The sequence below is a fragment of the Neoarius graeffei genome, chromosome 3 (genome assembly GCF_027579695.1).
Source record: "Neoarius graeffei isolate fNeoGra1 chromosome 3, fNeoGra1.pri, whole genome shotgun sequence".
NCBI classification, from domain to species: domain Eukaryota; kingdom Metazoa; phylum Chordata; class Actinopteri; order Siluriformes; family Ariidae; genus Neoarius; species Neoarius graeffei.
The window spans coordinates 95,928,866-95,947,624 of record NC_083571.1 but is presented as its reverse complement, the minus strand read 5'-3'; the positions used below and the strand labels follow the sequence as shown (position 1 = coordinate 95,947,624).

Here is an 18,759-nt window from a genome sequence, read left to right as displayed (position 1 = left end):
GGAGAACGTTCCTGACATCTTGACTGCTCTCTGCAAGCTTATGCTGTTATAAAGCGAAATTATTGTAAAGCTTGATTACGGCATGCTTTAAGGAAATTTGTGTCCTCTGTTCATGTGCATGCTTGTGTTATTTTGCTACTATATTATCACTTCTATAGTAATAACTCATCCACAGGAATTTATATATAACATAAGACTAATTAATATTATACCGGTATACAGTGGATATAAAAAGTCTACACACTCCGTTAAAACGATGAGACCACGATAAATAATTTCAAAACTTTTCCTACCTTTAATGTGACCTATAACCTGTACAATTCAATTGAAAAACAAACAAATCTGTTGGGGGAAAAACATAAAAAATAAAAAACGTACAATAAGCTGGTTGCATAAGTGTGCACACCCTTAAACTAATACTTTGTTGAAGCACCTTTTGATTTAATTACAGCATTCAGTCTTTTTGGGTTCACACCTGCCATCAGTTAAAATGACTCTGATTAACCCCAAATAAAGTTCAGACATTTACTCAGTTGCATCCTCCAGCAAAAGCCAGGGTTCACAGAGAGCTTACAAAGCATCAAAGGGATCTCATTGTTGAAAGGTATCAGTCAGGAGAAGGGGACAAAAACATTTCCACGGCATTAGATATACCATGGAGCACAGTGAAGACAGTCATCAAGAAGTGGAGAAAATATGGGACAACGGTGACATTACCGAGAACTGGACGTCCCTCTAAAATTGATGAAAAGACAAGATGAAAACTGGTCAGGGAGGCTGCCAAGAGGCCTACAGCAACACTGAAGGAGTGGCAGGAATTTCTGGCAAGTACTGGTTGTGTACTACATGTGACAACAATCTCCCGTATTCTCCATATGTCTGCACTATGAGGTAAGGTCAAAGACAAACATTCAGGCCCGGCTAAATTTTTCAAAAAAGTCCATCAACTCTCCCAAAAGCATGTGGGAAAATGTGTTATGGTCTGATGAAACCAAGGTTAAACTTTTTGTCCACAATTCCAAAAGGTATATTTGGCGCAAAAACAACACTGCACATCACCAAAAGAACACCATCCCCACGGTGAAGCATGCTGGTGGCAGCATAATGTTTTGGGGTTGTTTTTCTTCAGCTGGAACAGGGGCTTTAGTCAAGGTGGAGGGAATTATGAACAGTTCTAAATACCAGTCAATTTTGGCCCAAAACCTTCAGGTGTCTGCTAGAAAGCTGAAGAGGAGTTTCATCTTTCAGCATGACAGTGACTCCAAAAAAGTTTTGGAACGGCCCAGCCAGAGCCCAGACCTAAATCCAATTGAAAATCTTTGGGGTGACCTGAAGAGGGCTGTGCACATACACGATGTGCATATAGAGGCGGTAGTCACTATGTCATCGTGCTGTAAGAATGTAAGAGTGTAACAATCGCGCAGTACGGTGTGAGAGCAGTACGGTGTGCTCTGACTGGCTGACAGCAGTACAGTGTGTTCTGACTGGCTGAGAGCAGCAGAGAATCAGAATCATGTTTATTGGTCAAGTATGTTCACACACAAGGTCAAAATCAAGGTCACCAAAAAGGTCAAAATCGTTTTTTTGCAATATCTTCCATCATATTCATCGTAAGTGCTACCGGACGAGGTTTGTTTTGCCTGGCAACACTTGTTTTTCAATTGAATTGTACAGGTTATGGGTCACATTAAAGGTGGGAAAAGTATTGAAATGATTTATTGTGGTCTCATTTTTTACATCACAAAAACCTATCATTTTAATGGGGTGTGTACACTTTTTATATCCACTCTGTGAGTGTGTGTGTATATACACAGTTAGGTCCATAAATATTTGGACAGAGACAACATTTTTCTAATTTTGGTTCTGTACATTACCACAATGAATTGTGAACAAAACAATTCAGATGCAGTTGAAGTTCAGACTTTCAGCTTTAATTCAGTGGGTTGAACAAAACGATTGCATAAAAATGTGAGGAACTAAAGCATTTTTTAAACACAATCCCTTCATTTCAGGGGCTCAAAAGTAACTGGACAAATTAAATAATTGGAAATAAAATGTTCATTTCTAATACTTGGTTGAAAACCCTTTGTTGGCAATGACTGTCTGAAGTCTTGAACTCATGGACATCACCAGACGCTGTGTTTCCTCCTTTTTAATGCTCTGCCGGGCCTTTACTGCAGCGGTTTTCAGTTGCTGTTTGTTTGTGGGCCTTTCTGTCTGAAGTTTAGTCTTTAACAAGTGAAGTGCAAGCTCAACTGGGTTGAGATCAGGTGACTGACTTGGCCATTCAAGAATATTCCACTTCTTTGCTTTAATAAACTCCTGGGTTGCTTTGGCTTTATGTTTTGGGTCATTGTCCATCTGTATTATGAAACGCCGAACAATCAGTTTGGCTGGATTTGAGCACACAGTATGTCTCTGAATACCTCAGAATTCATCCAGCTGCTTCTGTCCTGTGTCACATCATCAATAAACACTAGTGACCCAGTGCCACTGGCAGCCATGCATGCCCAAGCCATCACACTGCCTCCGCCGTGTTTTACAGATGATGTGGTATGCTTTGGATCATGAGCTGTACCACGCCTTTGCCATACTTTTTTCTTTCCATCATTCTGGTAGAGGTTGATCTTGGTTTCATCTGTCCAAAGAATGTTCTTCCAGAACTGTGCTGGCTTTTTTAGATGTTTTTTAGCAAAGTCCAATCTAGCCTTTTTATTCTTGAGGCTTATGAGTGGCTTGCACCGTGCAGTGAACCCTCTGTATTTACTTTCATACAGTCCTCTCTTTATGGTAGATTTGGATATTGATACACCTACCTCCTGGAGAGCGTTGTTCACTTGGTTGGCTGTTGTGAAGGGGTTTCTCTTCACCATGGAAATTATTCTGCGATCATCCACTACTGTTGTCTTCTGTGGGCGTCCAGGTCGTTTTGCATTGATGACTTCACCAGTGCTTTCTTTCTTTCTTTCTCAGGATGTACCAAACTGTAGATTTTGCCACTCCTAATATTGTAGCAATTTCTCGGATGGTTTTTTTCTGTTTTCGCAGCTTAAGGATGGCTTGTTTCACCTGCATGGAGAGCTCCTTTGACCGCATGTTTTCTTCACGGCAAAATCTTCCAAATGCAAGCACCACACCTCAAATCAACTCCAGGCCTTTTATGTGCTTAATTGAGAATGACATAACGAAGAAATTGCCCACACCAGCCCATGTAATAGCCTTGGAGTCAATTGTCCAATTACTTTTGGTCCCTTTAAAAACAGGGTGGCACATGTTAAGGAGCTGAAACTCCTAAACCCTTCATCCAATTTTAATGTGGATACCCTCAAATGAAAGCTGAAAGTCTGGACTTTATGTTCATGTCCATTATATAACTATAACTTGAATATGTTTCAGTAAACAGGTAAAAAAACAAAATTTGTGTCAGTGTCCAAATATATATGGACCTAACTGTATATATACACATACACACACACGGCATGGTGGTGTAGTGGTTAGCACTGTCACCTCACAGCAAGAAGGTCCTGGATTCGAGCCCAGTGGCCGACAGGGGCCTTTCTGTGTGGAGTTTGCATGTTCTCCCCGTGTCTGCGTGGGTTTCCTCTGGGTGCTCCAGTTTCCCCCACAGTCCAAAGACATTCAGGTTAGGTTAATTGGTGGCACTAAATTGACCGTAGGTGTGAATGTGAATGGTTGTTTGTCTCTGTGTGTCAGCCCTGCGATGACCTGGCGACTTGTCCAGGGTGTACCCCGCCTCTCGCCCATAGTCAGCTGGGATAGGCTCCAGCTTGCCCGCAACCCTGCACAGGATAAGTGGCTACAGATAATGGATGGATATATATCCATCCGTTATCTGTATATTTATTTATTTATTTATTTTTAAGCAAGCTTCTTCAAGCACTGAAGATGATTTAAGGGCTGAAACAGCCATGGGGGAGGCACACTCAGAGCTCCGACCGTCCCCAAGCACATCAGACAGTGTCAGTAATACAGGGGTCGGTTTTAAAAAAAACAAACAACAAAAAAACACTAAACTGAAAGCGCTGTCAGCCAGCAAGTGACCTAAAGATGCTCAGTTTCATGGCGGTATTTTTGCCCTCAAAAAACGTAAGCGATTAATTGAAAAAAACTGACTTGGATGTCATATGGGATTTTAAATGTTGTAATATAATAACGCAGCTTAGAACGTGTGTCTTTGTGATCCTACAGGAGAGAGATGTGAGTGAGAAATGATATTTTTATTCAACTGACGATTCATTTTACTCGTGACATTAAGTCAGTGGACAAGTGCCTCAGTTTCCTGAGATATTATGGGTGTTGATGATGACAATAATAAAGAGACAGATGACAATAATAAAGAGACAGAAACTGAAGTGAATGACAAATTTAAAAAGAGCAGTGCAAAAATCAGTCATAAAGATGTCATAACCTGTGAATGTGTGTGGGTGATCATATTTCTTGTAAAGTTAGACATAACCTCGCCAATCTATCTATGCCAATCTCCCTTAAAAAAAAAAATACAAGCCTCAGGAAAACTGGACTGAGCCCCTGGTCTGTTCAATAGCTCGAATAGAAACGGCTCTATGATGTAAAACACGGTGCCATTCTGGGTTCGGTTTGTAAATCTCATCTCATCTCATTATCTCTAGCCGCTTTATCCTGTTCTACAGGGTCGCAGGCAAGCTGGAGCCTATCCCAGCTGACTACGGGCGAAAGGCGGGGTACACCCTGGACAAGTCGCCAGGTCATCACAGGGCTGACACATAGACACAGACAACCATTTACACTCACATTCACACCTACGGTCAATTTAGAGTCACCAGTTAACCTAACCTGCATGACTTTGGACTGTGGAGGAAACCGGAGCACCCGGAGGAAACCTTTCCCCAGAGTCCAATTTATTATTTTGAAATCATGTGACCGCTACTTCGTTCGCATTTCTGTGCAGCAAAACCTCTGCAAATTCTCTGTTAATGATCCCTTTGAACTCAATCTCAAAGATTTTCTTCATCTACGTATCATACGTGGAAGTTGTGAGTAAAATATGCTGACTGCAGCACATCATTCACTCTGCTGAGAGGATGATTGACTGCAACCTTCCGGCTCTTCAGGACTTGTACAAGTCCAGAACCCTAAAGGGAGCAGAAAGGGTTGTGGCCGACCCCTCTCACCCCGGACACAAACTTTTTGAATCACTCCCCTCTGGTAAGAGGCTGCGGTCCATTAGAACCAAAACCTCATGCCATAAGGCCAGCTGTTTTCCCACTGCAGCTGGCCTCATCAATAAGGTCAGAGACCCCCACTGACCTGAACCTCACACTTCCGACCTGTAACTTTAATGCACTTTGTCTCTGAACTGCAATTCTGCACATTTCAAGGTCATGTCATAGATCTTCATTCTGTGAACTGTTATTGCACATTCCAGCACACGCTGTACAGCTTGGTTATTGACTTAGCCCATAACACATATTCTCTTCCTCTCACACATTCATATCATGTCTCTTCTCCATCTTCTTCATGTGACCTATTTTTGCACATTCTGGGACACACTGTACAGCTTGGACTTCAACAACTCGTGCACATACCCCTTTGCAAATTTGTATATTTCAGATTCTTCTACTGTTTTTTTATTCTATGTACACTACCATTCAAAAGTTTGGGGTCACTTTGAAATGTCCTTATTTTTGAAAGAAAAGCACTGTTCTTTTCAACGAAGATCACTTTAAACTAATCAGAAATCCACTCTATACATTGCTAATGTGGTAAATGACTATTCTAGCTGCAAATGTCTGGTTTTTGGTGCAATATCTCCATAGGTGTATAGAGGCCCATTTCCAGCAACTCTCACTCCAGTGTTCTAATGGTACAATGTGTTTGCTCATTGCCTCAGAAGGCTAATGGATGATTAGAAAACCCTTGTATAGTCATGTTAGCACAGCTGAAAACAGTTGAGCTCTTTAGAGAAGCTATAAAACTGACCTTCCTTTGAGCAGATTGAGTTTCTGGAGCATCACATTTGTGGGGTCGATTAAATGCTCAAAATGGCCAGAAAAATGTCTCAACTATATTTTCTATTCATTTTACAACATATGGTGGTAAATAAAAGTGTGACTTTTCATGGAAAACACAAAATTGTCTGGATGACCCCAAACTTTTGAACGGTAGTGTACATAGCTACTTTTATCTTTGCTAAATTCTTCTAACTTAACTGCTCATGCACCAATCACCAAAGCAAATTCTTTGTATGTCAGAACGTACATGGCAATAAACTTGATTCTGATTCTGATGTTTTCTTTCCTTCGTAGCCACCCAAGAGACGACCGACACCAGTTCTGGTCCATTACAATGGAATAACCATACGGAAACGGATTGGATCGGTTGAAAGAATTAAAAATATAACTACTTAGATAGCCCTGTGATGACCTGGCGACTTGTCCAGGGTGTACCCCGCCTTTCGCCCGTAGTCAGCTGGGATAGGCTCCAGCTTGCCTGCGACCCTGTAGAACAGGATGAAGCGGCTAGAGATAATGAAATGAAATGAAACTACTTAGATAAAATCTCTTCAATTTCACGTTACAATTTACGATCTACGGCTTAGGATGTGGGCGGCACAGTGGTGTAGTGGTTAGCACTGTTGCCTCACAGCAAAAAGGTTCTAGGTTTGAGCCCAGTGTCTGATGGGGGCCTTTCTGTGAGGAGTTTGCATGAGTTTCCTCTGGTTTCCCTCACAGTCCAAAGACGTACAGGTTAGGCTAATTGGCGGCTTTAAATTGACCGTAGGTGTGAATGTGAGTGTGAATGGTTGTTTGTCTCTATGTGTCAGCCCTGTGATGACCTGGCGACTTGTCCAGGGTGTACCCCGCCTCTCGCCCATAGAAGAAGAAGAAGAAACCTTTATTTGTCACATGCACACTTCAAGCACCTCTGCATTTAACCCATCTGAAGCAGTAAACACATGCACCCAGAGCAGTGGGCAGCCATACTACAGCGCCCAGGGGGGCAGTCAGGGGTTAAGTACTTTGCTCAAGGGCACTTCAGCCCAAGGCCGCCCCATGTGAACCTAACTGCATATCTTTGGACTGTGAGGGAAACCGGAGCATGAGGAGAACATGCAAACTCCACACAGAAAGGCCCCCGCTGGGCTCGAACCCAGAACCTTCTTGCTGTGAGGCGACAGTGCTAACCACTACACCACCATGCCGCCCTTTAACCTATATATACAGATATATATGCATAGTAATCTGGGATAGGCTCCAGCTTGCCCGCAAGCCTCTACTGGATAAGCGGTTATGGATAATGGATGGATGGAAGGATGGAATATCCATGAATGCAAAAATGGTGACACAATACAGAACTTGGTGCAGATGCTTCTGGAAAGACTGAGCAGGCCCCTTTAAGTCACAATTATGAGAAACCTATGACTATTTCTAATATTTATGACTGACTGACAGACAGACAAAGCAAGTGATTCGAGGACTTCTTGAGCATTTTTTTGAAGATAAAGAACGACCTACAAGTCTGGCTGGCAAAACACTATAATCGAGATGTGTATATCCATCCATTATCTGTAGCCGCTTATCCTGTTCTACAGAGTCGCGGGAAAGCTGGAGCCTATCCCAGCTGGCTATGGATGAGAGGCGGGGTACACCCTGGACAAGTCACCAGGTCATCACAGGGCTGACACGTAGAGACAAACAACCATTCACACTCACGTTCACACCTACGGTCAATTTAGAGTCACCAGTTAACCTAACCTGCATGTCTTTGGACTGTGGGGGAAACCGGAGCACCCGGAGGAAACCCACACAGACACGGGGAGAACATGCAAACTCCACACAGAAATGCTCTCGCCAGCTGCTGGGCTCGAATCCAGGACCTTCTTGCTGTGAGGCGACAGTGCTAACCACTACACCACCGTGCCATATATATATATGTGACTCAGCTGGGATAGGCTCCAGCTTGCCTGCAACCCTGCACAGGATAAGCGGTTATGAATAATGGACGGATGGATATCCATCCATCCATTATCTCTAGCCACTTATCCTGTTCTACTATGGGTGAGAGGCGGGGTACATCCTGGACAAGTCACCAGGTCATCGCAGGGCTGAGACGTAGAGACAAACAACCATTCACACTCACATCCACACCTCAGTTTAGAGTCACCAGTTAACCTAACCTGCATGTCTTTGGACTGTGGGGGAAACCGGAGCACCCGGAGGAAACCCACGCGGACACGGGGAGAACATGCAAACTCCACACAGAAAGGCCCTCGCTGGCCACTGGGCTCGAACCCGGACCTTCTTGCTGTGAGGCGACAGCGCTAACCACTACACCACTGTGCGCCCCATATATATGAGAGAGAGAGAGTCAGCTGGGATAGGCTCCAGCTTGCCCGCAACCCTGCACAGGATAAGCGGTTATGGATAATGGATGGATGGATATCCATCCATCCGTTATCTCTTGCCACTTATCCTGTTCTACTATGGGTGAGAGGCGGGGTACACCCTGGACAAGTCGCCAAGTTATAGCAGGGCTGACACATACAGTAGAGACAAACAACCATTCACACTCACATTCACGCCTACGGTCAATTTAGAGCCACCAATTCGCCTAACCTGCATGTCTTTGGGGGAAACCGGAGCACCCAGAGGAAACCCACGCAGACATGGCGAGAACATGCAAACTCAGATCAGATCAGACAAAACTTTATTTATCCCCGAAGGGCAATTAGAAAGGCGAAGAGCGGTACATTAAAAAAAAAGAGCAAGAAGATAAAATCACAAAAAGATTAAAATCACAAAAATGGGTGGGGGAAAAAAAAAGCGTATTATGTATTATGTACAATGTACCCGTACAATGGCAGGCCTGTTGCCAGTAATAAAGTAAAAAATAAAATGAAGCGTGGATAAAATTAAAATGACAATATGATTAGAGTGACATTGTAGTTAAAGTGACAAGGTGATATTGTAATATTGCACATCAGGACATGTGATATTGCACTAGAGTATTGTACAGAAGACTTAAGTTATTGTAACTGTCTTAGACTTCTTAGAGTTCAGGAGGAGAATAACACTTGGAACAAAGGTTGCTCTCCTCCTCTGGGTCTTACAGGCCAAACAGCGGAACCTGCGACCAGATGGCAGCTGCTCAAATGCCGGGAACAAAGCATGAGTCGAGTCCTTAAGAATTCGACGAGCCAGGCCGCTAGCCTGCTGCTCGTACACAGTGTTCAGGTGGCGAGCAAGAAGTCCAATAATCTTGGAAGACACCTTGACAATATTATGCAGGCGGTTCCTATCCTGTACAGTAATGATATGCAGGCGGTTCCTATCCTGTACAGTAATATACAGGATAGGAACCGCACAGAAAGGCTCTCGCCGTCTGCTGAGCTCGAACCCGGGAGGCAACCACTACATGGATGTAAAAACAGTGACACAATACAGAACTTGGTGCAAATGCTTCTGGAAAGACTAAGCAGGCCCCTTTGAGAAACCTATGACTATTTCTAATATGACAGACAAAGCAAGTGGTAGGGCGGCACGGCGGTGTAGTGGTTAGCGCTGTCACCTCACAGCAAGAAGGCCCGGGTTCGAGCCCCGTGGCCGACGCTGGCCTTTCTGTGCGGAGTTTGCATGTTCTCCCCGTGTCCGTGTCGGTTTCCTCCGGGTGCTCCAGTTTCCCCCACAGTCCAAAGACATGCAGGTTAGGTTAACTGGTGACTCTAAATTGACCGTAGGTGTGAATGTGAGTGTGAATGGTTGTCTGTGTCTATGTGTCAGCCCTGTGATGACCTGGTGACTTGTCCAGGGTGTACCCCGCCTTTCGCCCGTAGTCAGCTGGGATAGGCTCCAGCATGGGCGGATCTACCGGGGTGGCATAGGGTGGCAAATGCCACCCTAAAAGAAAGTCTTGCCACCCCTGCTGCCACCCCAGTTGGCAGCGACGAATTCAAAGAAAAATTCTGGCCAATTTGACATTTACGTGCGCGAATTTCCAATGTCCGACAGCGGCGAATGCAGCACGAGATAATGCCAGAGATTGGTTGTTTAGGAAAATTGAGAGGCACGAAGCGAGGGAGCCAGGAGTTGCGAGGAAAGGAGACACGGGAGGAAAGAGGTAAAAGCTGATTAACTATCTATCAAGAAATGAAATTATAATGAATGAACAGTGCTAGCATAGTTGCGATGCTGATTTTGAGAGGATAAAAATCAGGTTGGAGAACGTTATTTAGCTAACTATACATGTAATGTTAGCTAGGTCTGACATTAGTTTTGTGTAAAGTCGGCCACAAAAGTTAATATTGATTCAACGTCTGTCAAGGAAAACATTGTAAAGTTACTCTGAATCATGACAAGTTCATGTTATGCTCACTGGTGAACCTTTACAAAGCGTGAGAAAAAAAAAACTATAAAATGTGACACTGGTGTAAATGGTTTAAATCATGCTGAACTTGAAGCAGTGTTGTTATTGTTGTTGTTTTTAAGTGTCTGTTCTTTTGCATATACAGTATAAAACTGTCCAGAAACGGTATAGACCTCATCTGAGAATGTGTGTTCTTCGTGAACAATAAAAGCATGAGATTAAGTTTGTCTGTATGAGTTTGTAAATGGCAGCCCGTGCCCTTTTGTAGTGTGTACATACTATTTGTCATCTAACTGTGATAACTGTGATTAAATTCAGTATATATACGTCTGTAATACGTTGCCACCCCTTAAAAATTCCTGCCCCCCTCTTGCCACCCCATAAATATTTTTCTAGATCCGCCCCTGGGCTCCAGTTTGCCTGCGACCCTGTAGAACAGGATAAAGGATCCTTCAGTTTAAGGATCTTGTTAAGAAACTTCAACTGAAGCTGGGTTTTTTATTTAGAAATAAATTTTGTTTTTCTTTTGATGTTAAGAAGCGCCTTATAGCTGCAACCTGTTTGTCTATTTTAGACTATGGAGACTTGTTGTACATGAACGCTACAGCTCAATGCCTGAGTAAGATTGACTCTGTGTATCATGCTGCCCTGAGGTTCATCACTAATTATAGGGCCTTGACCCATCACTGCGAACTATATTCCCGAGTCGGATGGCCGTCACTGTCTACCAGGAGGCTGACTCACTGGTATACCTTTATATACAAGGCAAGACTTGGACTACTGCCACCCTACATCAGTAACCTAATCACACTGAGGAACCTTGACTCTTATGGCCTGCGCTCCAATGATCATTTGCTGCTCTCTGTCCCATCCGTCCGCACAGAGCAGGGAAAAAGAGCTTTTGTTTTCTCTGCCCCCGCCACCTGGAACAAGCTGCAAAAGGACCTAAAAATAAAAGAACTTATTCCATTGAGCGATCTTAACTCCAGACCGAGAGCACTTGAGACGGCGTCCCTGATTTGTAACTGTTTTAAATGATTTTTTTTTCTTTTAATCAGACTCCTGTAAATTGTAATTTTAATTTTGTAACCTGTGCTGCCTCTTGGCCAGGACGCCCTTGTAAAAGAGATTATTAATCTCAATGGGTCTTCTCTCCTGGTACAACCCCGATTCCAAAAAAGTTGGGACAAAGTACAAATTGTAAATAAAAACGGAATGCAATGATGTGGAAGTTTCAAAATTCCATATTTTATTCAGAATAGAACATAGATGACATATCAAATGTTTAAACTGAGAAAATGTATCATTTAAAGAGAAAAATTAGGTGATTTTAAATTTCATGACAACAACACATCTCAAAAAAGTTGGGACAAGGCCATGTTTACCACTGTGAGACATCCCCTTTTCTCTTTACAACAGTCTGTAAACGTCTGGGGACTGAGGAGACAAGTTGCTCAAGTTTAGGGATAGGAAATGTTAACCCATTCTTGTCTAATGTAGGATTCTAGTTGCTCAACTGTCTTAGGTCTTTTTTGTCATATCTTCCGTTTTATGATGCGCCAAATGTTTTCTATGGGTGAAAGATCTGGACTGCAGGCTGGCCAGTTCAGTACCCGGACCCTTCTCCTACGCAGCCATGATGCTATAATTGATGCAGTATGTGGTTTGGCATTGTCATGTTGGAAAATGCAAGGTCTTCCCTGAAAGAGACGTCGTCTGGATGGGAGCATATGTTGCTCTAGAACCTGGATATACCTTTCAGCATTGATGGTGTCTTTCCAGATGTGTAAGCTGCCCATGCCACACGCACTAATGCAACCCCATACCATCAGAGATGCAGGCTTCTGAACTGAGCGCTGATAACAACTTGGGTCGTCCTTCTCCTCTTTAGTCCGAATGACACGGCGTCCCTGATTTCCATAAAGAACTTCAAATTTTGTTTCGTCTGACCACAGAACAGTTTTCCACTTTGCCACAGTCCATTTTAAATGAGCCTTGGCCCAGAGAAGATGTCTGCGCTTCTGGATCATGTTTAGATAAGGCTTCTTCTTTGAACTATAAAGTTTTAGCTGGCAACGGCGGATTGCACGGTGAATTGTGTTCACAGATAATGTTCTCTGGAAATATTCCTGAGCCCATTTTGTGATTTCCAATACAGAAGCATGCCTGTATGTGATGCAGTGCCGTCTAAGGGCCCGAAGATCACGGGCACCCAGTATGGTTTTCCGGCCTTGACCCTTACGCACAGAGATTCTTCCAGATTCTCTGAATCTTTTGATGATATTATGCACTGTAGATGATGATATGTTCAAACTCTTTGCAATTTTACACTGTCAAACTCCTTTCTGATATTGCTCCACTATTTGTCGGCGCAGAATTAGGGGGATTGGTGATCCTCTTCCCATCTTTACTTCTGAGAGCCGCTGCCACTCCAAGATGCTCTTTTTATACCCAGTCATGTTAATGACCTATTGCCAATTGTCCTAATGAGTTGCAATTTGGTCCTCCAGCTGTTCCTTTTTTGTACCTTTAACTTTTCCAGCCTCTTATTGCCCCTGTCCCAACTTTTTTGAGATGTGTTGCTGTCATGAAATTTCAAATGAGCCAATATTTGGCATGAAATTTCAAAATGTCTCACTTTCGACATTTGATATGTTGTCTGTGTTCTATTGTGAATACAATATCAGTTTTTGAGATTTGTAAATTATTACATTCCGTTTTTATTTACAATTTGTACTTTGTCCCAACTTTTTTTGGAATCGGGGTTGTAATAATAATAATAATAATAATAATAATAATAAGCTCAATTTATATAGCACCTTTCACAAAACCCAAGGTCGCTTTATAATTATAGGGAAAAAAAAAAGTCCACCAAATAGAGGTCAGGATGTCATTCCAATGGTATAGCAGCCACAGTCCCACCAAAAGGCGCATAAAAACAAGTCCCACGCTGCCTGCACAGCCGCCGCCGGGCAACGTCACTCGGAACACCGCGCCATGGATCCACAAAGCGAGCACAGACGCACCGCCACGCAGAGCGCTGGTATGTCCCAAACCCCCTGCACAGCCGCCAGGACGCCACCGAGCAACATCGTTTGGAACATCTCACCAAGCACTAAAGCACTGCTGCACAGAGTGCTGGACAACCATGATGTTAAAATGAGCAACGAGCTCACTACAGTGCATAGGCATCACCCACAGCGAACCAAGGCCTGGAGGGAACCGACACCCAAAACTGGGTCCGGGGCTACACCATAACTGGCGAACAAAACACTCAAACAAAAACAAACATCAAACTACACAAACACAAAAAAGAAAAGCAAAAGAGAAAATTAAATAAAATAAAAAGTAAATTATATTCAATTTGTAGTGTCATTCGCAACTAAAGTAGAGTGTAATGCTGTGTTCACACTTATACCGGTACGATAGTGGTATAACTGTATCGATACAAAGTATACCGGTACAGTTTAGTGCATCTGTCCACACTAGCAAGAAATATTTGCGGTTTTCTTTCACGGTAGTTGAAATGCGCGTGCGCGAAATGTTTCCATGGTTACCGAGTAACTTCCTTCCGAGAATATATGGCATCCGTTATTTCGAGATCTCGAGAAAACAAAACAATTATTCCGTGATCTCGAGAAAACAAAACAATTATTTCATGATCTCAGCTGGATCACTGTATCTCCGTCGGTAGAGACGAAGCCGGGCCAGTCTTCTGCGGAGGTGCCGCGGACTAATTTTGAAATTATCCCTTATTAAAAGACTTAATGCAATCTCTCCCTGTGTCAACCCCTGATCAAAATATTGCCTTATTAGATGATCGATTATTCCAGACATTCTAATGACCAAAGTTGCGTCTATACAGAATGAGAAATAGCCCCAAAGTCAGCATATCACAAGTCTCTTGGCGCACCTGAATGAACCATTTCTTAGCTGTTTACTCGAGATCATGAAATAATAGTTTTGTTTTCTCAAGATCACGGAACAATTGTTTTGTTTTCTCGAGATCTCAAATTAGTTGTGTTGTTTTCTCGAGATCCTGAATTAATTATGTCGTTATCTCAGGATAACAAGGTGAATAAAAAAAAAGGATTATATGAAGGGCCTCTCTCGGCTTTCGTACGGATGAAACAACGTGTGTGCGCTTTTTGTTGTCAATGTACAGTCTGTATTTCTGGTGGTCATCTATTCAGTCGAATCGTATAAAACGCGCGAGGCAGTTGAGAAAGAAACAAACGAATCTCCGTTCTTCACTATTTTATTCAGCGAAGACATCGATTGAGGTGTGTTACTTTGCGCATGCGCATTATGTTTGTATCGATACAGAACCGCTTCATCTGTCCACACTACAGCGAAGCACTACTGTACCGATATGAAACCCATACATTTGTGGGTTTCGTACCGATACAGTTATACCGCTACAGTACCGGTATAGTTGCTAGTGTGGACAGGTGTTGCGGTACGAAAGTAGTATCGTATCGGTACAAAATCCCTAGTGTGGACAGGGACTTTATAGACTTTATTTGGCCTTTGAAGATCACAAAAATATGCCTGGAAATAGCTGAGAAGCCATCTCCAGGCATCTAAAGCCATTCAGCTTCCGGGGTCCACGAACTTTTTTGGAATTGGGGTTGTAAAATAAAGGTTAAATTAAAAAAAAAAAAAAGCGGCTAGAGATGATGAGATGAGATGAGATAAAGAACGACCTACAAGTCTGTCTGGCAAAACACTATTCAGACTGCACCCTGAAACGACCCATATCCGATTTTTTTGCCCATAGGCGACCTGTATCTGATTTGTTATTGACGATCTGAACAACACAGATCCGATTTTTTTCACATGCAACCCAGGCCGCTTGAATATGTGGTCCTAATTCCGATGCATATCCGTTATTTTCACATGCGACTGCAGTCTGACCGGACAGGTCGCATTCATGCGACCTACACGTCATCAACAAGAGACAAACGTCACTATTCTGCGTTGGCTAATCCCGCCTCTTTGGTGGAAAACAACAACATTTGTACAATAGACTTTATAGAATTGATCAAGCTGGAATATAGAATTGATCAAGGTGGATTTGGTAGGGACCTGGATGTTGATCTGTTAGCCTGATTAAATAAAACAGTTTCTATAACTGATTTATAACTTAAACCATCCTGTATTACAAGATTATAAGATTGTTCTGGAAATTTCCAGTAATTTGACACCTTCGGTCTCATTAGTCTGCTGCCCACATTAATCAGATTATTGTGTGAGTTCCGCCGCCGCCACAAAAACCACATCGCCAGGTCTCACCTCATCTCCATGCTTTACTTGCAAACTTGAAGAGTGCGTTTTTTTTTGTTTACGTATTACGTAGATGTGCTTAGAGTAGAGTGGGGGAAAAAGCCCCCGTGGGGTAATACGCCCCCGGCCTGTTTTACCCAAAATAACCACCAGATGGCGCAAAGTTACATTTCTATTGTTGCTATGGACTGGCTTGACAACGGGGATATACAAATATCCACTGTGGATCGCATATCAGCAACGCAGCAGAGAGAAATCAAATTTCATGGTAAGTGATATAATTTTCAGATATCAGTAAAACTATATTTAGATAGCTGCTATTTCGTCAGATATCACAGCTGTGTATGTGGTACGAGTAGACAAGTCAGTACGTTAAAAAAAACACATTAGGTATAAAAAGTTGAATCACATTTTGAAAGTAAGACCCTTTTTTGTAAAAGTGTAGTCTGTGGGGTAAAACGCCCCCTTAATGGCGGGGTAAATGGCCCCCAGGGGGCATCGTTTCCTTTTATCATAATTACTGTATTTCATACATTTCTGAATAGCAGATACATAGTTTTTAATAACATCTCGCTTACCTGGTTGAGTAAAGCAAGTAATTTGAACTTAATATTAAAAATAATTGAAATTAAAAAAAAATTGAAATTAAAATGCAAAATATAATAAAATAATGCATCTATTCATTAATTCAGGGATATTTTCTTGTTTCTTTCACATTATAGGCTTAAGTAAACACTTTTGCTATCCAAACAGCTTTTTTTGAGTGAGGGGGCCTATAGAGATCTTGCAGTTACGTGACCGGAAAGTACACAACCGCCAGCTTGTTGGTCAAAAACACAGCTGAATACTGCTGCACTCGTGTACAGAATGGATCAATTTCAACCGACAGACTACACGGCTCATTTTTCTAATGAACAGATAACTAGATATATGTCTAAAATAAATGATCTACAGATTAGTGACCCTTATGGCTTACCGGACGGAGTTTTCACGACCGGATTTTGAACTGCCAGCGGAATACCCAGACGTGTATAATTACCTCATTAACTTTCCCTCGCTGTTCAGTGGTGAAGCACTGCGTGCTTATAAATCTCTGGACAGTTATCTTTACAGAAATTCAGGATCTGTCAGCGACTCAGATGTGGCATCTTGTAAACAAGAATCCTCATTGGATGGGTAAGTCACTTAAGTATTGAGTATAGCACTGACCAGCCGATTATAGAATAGAATAAGGTAATTCCAGCTGTAATTCCAAATCGTCCATCTTGTTTACATGGATCTGGCGTTGGAGAGATAGAGGCTTAGCAGTGGAGATTTGAGTAGCTGTTTTCTGAGCTTAGTCAACAGGCCGGCTCTGCAGCCTCGCTTTTGCTTCCGCTCCCGACGCCGCCTCCTTCGCTTTGCTTCCGATAACAATCCATGGAGACCCCGCTGGTCTCGCTATCTCGTCCGGAATGCTGTGCATGCGATGGAAATCGCTACAAACCGTCATTTTCTGCTGGAAACCCATGTCCAGTAAGTCCATACGGTTGTAGTGGATATTGAAGTCCGGTACAGACGAACAACAGGCAAAAATACACATAAAAAACGTGAACAGGTAGGGAGAGTTTGTAGTCGCAGTCGGTGTAGTAGAATTGTATATAGTAGGGTTTTCCAGAAGAAAAGGTAGAAGTAAAAGCAGAAGTAGAACCAGAAGTAGAAGTAGAAGGCGGAATATGGCGTTTGACCGACAAGATGGCGTCTGTCACAATCTGGATCGGCTGTGACGTCACATCCAAGTGCTCCATTGCCCCACCTCAGGGGGCCTTTTACCCCACTGGGGGGGGGGGGGGGGAAGGCCCCCTTGGCACAATGTTTGTTTTTTGTTAAAAAAAAAAAAATTAAGTATTAACTTTAGGCAAACTTTAGGTGGCATTATTGTTCATGTCACTGTTGTCAAAAACTATGATTAAAACTAAACACATGGTTCATTTCAACTTGGAGAAAAACTGAATTTTCCTTAAGGGGGGCTTTTTCCCTCACTCTACTCTATTACGTGTCAATTTGCGCATGCGGGACACTTTTACCTGCTTCCACCAGGATTGTTCACTGACGTACGGAAGTACACGAAGCCCTCGTCTTTACCTGACTTCGGCCCACATGATCTGTATACCTATGTCGTTAAAAACCCATCGCCATACACAGGTATTGATCTGAAAGCGTATAAGAGTTTGGATGCCTACAAATATTTTGTGCCAGGCTGGGTAACATGCCTACATCAGCGGGTCGTCCCTGGAGCCGGTGGTCGCCATCTTATTACAGCTAAGGTTTGTTCACATTTTCATTTACTTTCGGTCCTCAGGATAAACAAAATGTTATTAAATGTCATTGAAATAACTTCTTAGTCTGTTGAGACATGGCCCGTTATAAATTTGCTGTTACCAGGCAATGACCAAGAATTGTATTATTAGGGTCGGTGTCTGTGTTGTAGCAGTGTACTAGCAACTAGCTGTTAGCACTAGCTAATGTCAACACCATCATAGCTGGTATGTTACTGTAGCAATGTTTATGTTCAGTCATTTGGATGACTGTTAAAACCTTTCAGTCTCAAGTTTTTCCTTTACTGTATTTACTAGTTTACTGTAATTATGATCCGGCAGCTATTTACACCGGATCCAGTGTAAATAGCTGCCGGAGCGCGCTCCGGAACCTCGGCCGGAGCACTCCGGGAGCAAGCCGGAGCGCGCTGCTTAATTTGAGGGGAAGCAAGCTGGAGCGCGCTCCGGCAGCTATTTACACTGGATCCGGTGTAAATCGCTGCCGGATCATAATTACAGTAAACTAGTAAATACAGTAAAGGAAAAACTTGAGACTGAAAGGTTTTAACAGTCATCCAAATGACTGAACGTAAACATTGCTACAGTAACATAACATACCAGCTATGATGTTGTTGACATTAGCTAGCTTGAGCTTCAAAATGGCGGACACCGGGGCGTCACGTGACCCTGTGACATCAGGTGAAAAACCTCAATTGCCCCACCTCAGGGGGCCTTTTACCCCACTGGCGGGGGTGGGGGGGGGGGGGGGGGGGTAAAAGGCCCCCTTGGCACAATGTTTGTTTTTTGTTAAAAA

At 42.9% G+C, this 18,759-nt stretch overlaps 1 protein-coding gene across 6 annotated transcripts in view; it reads right to left on the bottom strand.

The window, feature by feature from the left end:
- The window catches only part of brf1b (BRF1 RNA polymerase III transcription initiation factor subunit b), a 237,676-nt gene that overhangs the window by 135,324 nt on the left and 83,593 nt on the right, over positions 1-18,759 (bottom strand). The gene's annotated exons all lie outside the window — the stretch shown is intronic.